Source organism: Sprattus sprattus (assembly GCF_963457725.1).
Source record: "Sprattus sprattus genome assembly, chromosome: 8".
Classification (NCBI taxonomy): domain Eukaryota; kingdom Metazoa; phylum Chordata; class Actinopteri; order Clupeiformes; family Clupeidae; genus Sprattus; species Sprattus sprattus.
The window spans coordinates 21375955-21383969 of record NC_137927.1 but is presented as its reverse complement, the minus strand read 5'-3'; positions in this window follow the sequence as shown (position 1 = coordinate 21383969).

Below are 8015 nucleotides of genomic sequence, written 5' to 3'. Positions count from 1 at the left end.
GCCTGCTGGTAACCTGTAAGTTAGCAATGTCCGCTAGCATGTCAAAGCTAGCAAGCCCCCGTTGTTCTTTAGTAAAATGTTGTGCAAACAATGCCCTGTTTTGTTCAAATTTAATTGTGGGTGCCGTCAGATATGTCTTAAAATCACAACACATTAAGGACTTTCTTAATTTAAGCACAACAACAGATGAATAGCTTCAAGCTAACAAGATAGCTCGTTACACTAGCACGAGCTAGCTAATGAAATGTGCTTACTTTGATACTATAACCAACTAGCGAATCAACCACTTTCCTACCAAAGTCAAACATCAAGCACATGGTTGTTTTGGTTGGTTTATTGTAGGTCAAATACAAGCAAGCTGGTCTCAGGTAGCAAAGTACAATGCAAGATGCTCTGAAGTAAATCGCGTTAGGGTGACGTATTGGCGTTGGCATAGCAACTGTCACTCAAGAGTCGTTCGAAAGTCAACATTACATCACCCGGGCTCTTTTAGGCATCCGGTGCCTTTTTAGCTTGACAGTACCGGCAGAACGTGTGTGAAGGATCCCAACCCAAAACTTGTAATCCTGGGAGATAAAGTAAGGCTTAAATTCTGCTATTTCAAAGTTGTATGGTGGTAACATATTTACTAAGTTATATATGTTACAAGTAAACTATGAAGTGTTGCTTCACTTAGTGAAAGAAAAAAAAAAAAAACGAAAAGCATTGAACCGTCGAGAGCTGTAACATAAGGCTACAGCTGATTGAAGGCTCACAGTTAACTTGTCCTTGCTGTTAACTTGAAGGAAAATACTCGAAATCTAGTAGCAGCTTGCTTGCTTACAGTAATGTGTTGGCCCAAATGTTATGAGTTCTGCTTAAATTTTCCTGTATTGGAGTCGAAAAATGTCCCTCTGTTCTTGGGGTGGAGGAGGCGGCATGAGGTTGCGCTACGTGATGCTACTCCGCCCCTCTCACAGACAGCTCCGTGCTTGGAGACACAGAGCAGCCATGGAGCAGCTCAGAACGGTGTATGACATTTGTTCAGAAGCGTGGTTTAGGTGACGCAGACAATAGCCGAGTTTCCAACTTATTTACATCAAAGAAAATTCACCTCAAGAACATGCGCAGCTGCGTGTGTTTCCATCAACGTGTTTGCGAATAAAAACGGATCGTTAGCCTGATGAAGTGATGTGTTCAGACCAATGTCTGTATATAGCCTACGTCCACAGTAAAGTAGTATAACGTTAATAGTCAAGAATGTGAGAAATCACAAAGGGTTTAGCATTGCCCTTGCAAGTCTGTGCATCATGACAGTTATTTTGTTATTTATGTATTTGTGTTATTACTACTAGATTATGGTAATTTGGTTTTAAAAGCAAAAGGTTAAAAACAAAAACAACACATAAGGGAAGGTTTCGTTTCTTTTACGCGTTTAAATATATTAGTGTGTAATTGTTTTAATGTGAATAGGATATTGGGAGTTGTACACTGACTTGAGGATGTCTGTTTCTTCTGTGTAGAAATTGCTGTCTGTTAATATTTAAATATTTATTTAATTTTTCTTTAAATGAATATTTCAGTTAACACTTGCGCCCAAACAAAACTCGTATGTATGACTCAAGGTTCAAGTCAGAGTTCAATAAATGTTAAAAAATGTAAAAAAAAAATTGTGTGCATCTACTTATTATTAGTGTGACGCTTTAGCATGCAAATTAATGGGATTAATATCGGCCAAAAAAATCGGCAACCCATATCGGCTATCGGTTAACCCTGACCTTTAAGTATCGGCATCGGTTATAGAAAAACCCATATCGGTCGACCTCTAGTTCAAATCTGTATCCCTGTACAGTGCAGAGGTTGCACTGTGGGTTTCGGTGAAAAGCATGGTTGTTTTATTCAATTTATTGTAATTTTCTTTGGTATCTATTTCTGTTCTGTGTACACACGCACACAATGGCATGTTTTTCAACCGTATTGCAGTTTAGACACAACAAAATGGTTTTGTAGTTAGACCTAGTGAGTTTGTAAGTGTGAACTGTATGTTCAAATATACTAGCCAGGTTCTGTGAACTGTCAGGCAGTGTAAGTGTATTATTAATGTAGCTAGTAGTGATGTCCAGTTTAAACTTTTAAATGAAATAAGAGAAATACTAACAGAGAAGTTTGTATTGTGGATGAAGGCTGAAACAGTACTGTTCGTCGAGGTCACATGACCCTTTTTTTCAGACAGTTCTGCATGGTTGGTTCAGTGGTAGAATTCTCGCCTGCCACGCGGGAGGCCCGGTTCGATTCCCGGCCAATGCATGGTGCATGGCCTTGCGTTGGTGCCTTGGGTGGAGCTGGCTCCGAAGTTCTCCTGGTGGTGGCCTCTCCCTGCCGGCAGACTGGCGTCTCCGGGTCCTGGGGCATTTCCAGTGCAGCCAACCCATCGTCTTCTCACTGCGCCGACCACGGGGTGCCCAATCCATCCACTGCTACTGACTGTCGCTCTTGGGCTAAGTGTCCTAGTGATGCTTTTAAGGTCACCCCAGCCCCAGCCATTTTGGCTGCCCTTCCCATACCTGAGTGTGGTCATCTTTACAGCACCGACACCATGTAGCGATCTCGCAGAGGCAGCTTCCTCTTTTGGTGTTCTTGTCATTTATTGAGCATAGGAAATTTAACACTGATACTGACACACAGGATGGCATGGCACGTATAGGTGGGCAAAACAACAGAGAGCAAGGGTGGCAGACATCACACATAAGTGAAAATGACATCAGATTATCATAACACACACTGACTCTAATTAATCGTTAACAAAATGACAGATGAGCTAAAACTTAAGAAAAAAAGCCACATTTGAAATTAAAACACTACATATGAATTAAGCAATACAATTTTCTTATCCACACACATCCATACAATTTCACTTACACACACACTTCCCTCTGCACTTATTCGGAACAACAGACAAACACACAGGGGCTCGCTACATGCTATGCTATGTGTTTGTATGTGCTTGAGGGCGAGAGAGTGAAATTGTTAGGTACTTACACTTTGGGTTGTTTAGCTTCACTCACACATTACTAGCCTGCAGTCACCAAGGGTGGGGTCTTTAAAAAGCACTGCTAATATCATGAGCAAAATCAGTGGGCCTCATTCATTAAGCTCAATACTCCTCAGTTCATCAGAAAAGGCAGGGTGAGAGCAGTGGAGACGATTTGGCTTATCAGAGGGCAGTTACTTATGGAAAGCCAAAAATGACATAATTAAAAATAAATACATGTGGAAAAATGTGAGTCATAAATAAATAAAATTACTAAAAATGCACCAAAGAAAAGCATTAGAAAAAATATATCATGCAGTTATGTGAATGGAAATGGAAAATGAGTCCTTTTTATTTACTGTTACATTTATTTACGCTTACATTAATTCCCAAATACATTTCTTCCTCCTTTTATTTTTCTATTTATTTACACATTTTTTACCGTACTATTTCCCGTACCGTATTTATTTCTTCTCGCGCCTTTTTACATTTCTTTCTCCTACATTTACATTTCTGGCTGTATTTATTTCTGGCTGCATTTATTTCTGTATTCATTCTTGTCTCGGTATGCAAATGAGGTGGGCTATCATTGGCCAGCGCACCGTCTCTCTCATTGGTCGAGCTGCTTACCCCACTCTCCCCTAGCTCTGTATTCTTATAACCAAAGCTATGCAAGCTAACCAGCTTACTCACGTTAGTCACCTTCACACACACATATCACCTTCACACACACTGATCATACCCAAGCTGTCAACCTTAACGTATGAGGTTTATCGTTTTGCTTGCCATGGTTCAGTTAGTTTAGCTAACGGAAGCTAAGCAGTGCACAGTTAGTTTAGCTAACGGAAGCTAACCAAGTTAAACAGTGCACCGTTAGTTTAGCTAACAGAAGCTTAGCAAGTTAACCACAACCAGTGCACATCAGCAGTTGAGATCCTTGTCCGCTCTCGTCAGCTCGGTTGTAACGTGAACGGCAGGACGTGATATATAGTTTTTGCAGAGCTTTGTCAACACAATATCCCCCCAAGTGAGAAAAAAATCGCTGGATTTGTCACCCAAACCCATGAAATCAGGCCACACATAACGTGAGGATTGTAATAACTCTAAGGCAATGTGTGCAGCTCTTTAACTTTCTCAAAAAGTTGATAGAGTCTCTTTATTGATCCCTCGTGGAAATGAACTGTCGTGCATCTACAATGAAAGTACTATACACCAAAGCTATAAAATGAGACGTTTGCGTCCCCTATTTTGTTGCTACATCCCACTGCACAACAGGTAGCGGGAATCTTCGTTTGAGTATGGCGTATTGTAGCGAGCGAGCAGGGTAAGAAATCCCAAGTCAAGGTCTCAGCCACATAGACATCCTATTACGCTCAGCCATCTCTGCGAAGCCTCGAAGCTCCCTCGCCACCATACTCCAAGTGATCGGTGGATTCATTAAAAAAAAAATAGTGATTCAAATTGCATCAAAATAGCTGTCAATCTCATCCGATCTCTCCATACAGCTTCTCAGTTCTCACCAACACTTAGGCCAGAGGCCTAGCGAGACCAATGAGCGACACTGTGCGCTGGCCAATGATAGCCCACCTCATTTGCATACTGAGACAAGAATGAATACGGAAATAAATGCAGCCAGAAATAAATGCAGCCAGAAATGTAAATGTAGGAGAAAGAAATGTAAAAAGGCGCGAGAAGAAATAAATACGGTACGGGAAATAGTACGGTAAAAAATTTGTAAATAAATAGAAAAATAAAAGGAGGAAGAAATGTATTTGGGAATAAATGTAAGCGTAAATAAATGTAACAGTAAATAAAAAGGACTCATTTTCCATTTCCATTCACATAACTGCATGATATATTTTTTCTAATGCTTTTCTTTGGTGCATTTTTAGTCATTTTGTTTATTTATGACTCACATTTTTCCATATGTATTTATTTTTAATTATGTCATTTTTGGCTTTCCATAGTTACTGGTGCGACTTGGTAACAGATTTTACTATGACCATCTGAATGTTCTCCTCTCAGACATCTGGTGAGTGACCCACAAGAATGACTGCATGATCATATTGTGGCATATATAAGCGGCATTGACATTGTAAAACCCAGACCTGTTTCTGTATCAATTTGTTTCTTTCCATACAACTATGTAGAATACCTGTTCAGAATCCATTGCAATGTAGGAGACTGTTGGAGACTGTTAGGAGCATGTTGGAGACCCACCCACATTGCATGAATTCCTTTCACATAATGTCATGTGTGTTCAGTAATGTTTGTGGTAAACCATTGTAAAGTTCTTTCAATGAAAATGTTTTTACACAATGCAGTCTTTCTCAAAATGCAAATTTTTTCTCTCTTAATCTAGTATGATTCTATGTCATATAAGTATAAGATAAAATGCATTATGTAATTTAATGAGCCGAGAGACATAGCATAGTTAATCAAGCGTAGCACCCAAACCAAAACAAGAGAAAGACAGCCAAGGCATTCATTAAGAATGAACATTTTATTTGGTATTATATTCATTTGTCCATTAAAATGAAGGGATTATGTATGAAAATTGTTTAAATTCCTAAACCCTTCGTACAATTTTTATGTAAATACCCTGCTGAAGCTGAAGTTCTGCACTTCAATTGCATCTCGATTATTTCTTTTCAAATCCCTTGTGGTAGTGTAAAGGGCCAAAATCATGAACATTGTGTCACTGTCCAAATATTTCCAGACCTAACTGCATCTTCTCAGTCTACCTCTTGGGTTCACTGCCTCCCACAGTCTCTTAAAAAAGCCTCTGATGCCCTTTTTGGAGGTCTTGGTTTTCTCTGGAGATTGGAAAAGTCACAGAGAGGGGTGGATCAGTTTTTATCTCTACAGATGTAAAACATTTAAGGGATACATGCAAAATGCGAAATGTTTTGTAATCAGTTGAGTTCTCATCTTACCTGGTGGGGTGCTCTCTTCCTCACATTGCTCAATGCCCAAGGTTATGTCTGCGACACACTGAAACAAGGGCAGAGAGAAAAGACTTAGGCCTAAAAAACGTAATATAGAATTGAATAGAAATGATTAGGCAGGCCAGTACTTTTACTATGTCATCAATTGGTCTGGAAAATAATAAAACATCCAACAACTACTTTCCACATAAAAGGAAATAAGTGATTACAAAAAAGCAACTGAGTATTAAAAAAAAACAATTAAAGTTCTCACAACTATATAAAAGAAAACACTATTATCATAATGCCTGATACATTATACATGTAACAGCAGTAATGGTGAAGGGAAGAGTGAAATGTAATTTTTCATTGGAGAAGCTGGAACACAATAATGATTAATATCTTAAGTACTCACTCCATTATTTGTTTGGCTGTGTTCATCCTTTTGTTTCTCTTTGCTGGGTGTAGCTTCAGAATTTTTTATATTGTGTTGTTCTTTGTCACCGGCAATCAGAGGGGCTTTGAAATAATTCAAAAAAGCTTGTTAAAATGATGCCAGATGTTTGCATACAGTGCTTCTCATCTTTCAGAAATGAATCGACTGCCCAGTCATCTCTCGAAGGAAAGGCCTGCAAGTAGCCACTGTAACATTCAACTGCAATCTCTTGAATGACACTAGCACTTGATTCTTGCGGTTCCAACAGTCCAGACGGGCCGGTTGCATCTTTCTCTACTTCTACATCTCCCTGAACCAGAGCACACAAATGCTCAGCCAGCTAAAGGTATTTAAGGAGTCTATCTTAGTCCGAGAAAGAGACAAAGAAAAGTTGGCAGACAAATCTGGCCACAAGGTCTCTGAACCCATTTTTTCAGATTGTGGCAAGGCAACTCCTTCCCTATTGCACTATCTACATCTACAAATGTAAAATATTTAAGGGATACATACAAAATGAGAAATGTTTTGTAATGAGTTGAGTTCTCAGCTTACCTGGCGGGGTGCTCTCTTCCTCACATTCATCTATGCTCAAGGTTATGTCTGCGACACACTGAAACGAGGGCAGAGAGAAAATACTTAGGCCTACAAACGTAATATAGAATTCAATAGAAATGATCAGGAAGGCCAGTACTTTTACTATGTCACCAATTTGTCTTGACAATGATAAAAGGGAAATGGGTGATTACCAATGAGTAACTGAGTGTTAAAAAAAAATCAAATACAGTTCTCACAACTAAATAAAAGAAAACACGAATATCACAATGCCTGATACATTATACATGTAACAACGGTGAAGGGGAGAGTGGGATGTAATTTTTCTTAGGAGAAGCTGGAACACAGATCTGTATTTCACTCAGTAATGATTAATATCTTAAGTACTCACTCCATTCTTGTTTTGGCTGTGTTCATCCTTTTGTTTCTCTTTGCTGGGAGTAGCTTCAGAATCTTTTATATTGTCTTGTTCTTTGTCACAGAGAATCAGAGTGGCTTTGAAATAATTAAAAAGGCTTGTTATAATGATGCCAGATGTTTGCATACAGTGCTCCTCCACTTTCAAAAATGAATCAACTGCCCAGTCATCTCTCGAAGGAAAGGCCTGCAAGTAGCCACTGTAACATTCAACTGCAATCTCTTGGATGACACTTGATTCTTGCAGTTCCAACAGTCCAGACGGGAAGGTTGCATCTTTCTCTTCTTCTAAATCTTGCTGAACCAGAGCACACAGTTGCTCAGCCAGCGGAAGGCATTTAAGGAGGGCATCATTGTCCGCGAAAGAGACCGGGGAAAGTTGGCAGACAAATCTGGCCACGAGGTCTCTGAACTCATTTTTCAGATTGTGGCAAGGCAACTCCTTCTCTATTGCACTAACTACATTGTCAGGTCTTTCCTGGTGTGCCTTCAATATTGCCTCAGCCACAAAGCAAGCAAAATCTTTAGAAGCCATCCTAGCCCTGGCCGACATAGCATGCTGTAAAATCAGCTTTGTTCCAGACCCATCAAGTAGTTGGGCATAAATGGAGTGAACCATTTCAATTATCTCCTTTAGCTCAATATGGAAGTTGTCTTTGTGGTGTGTTTTGGT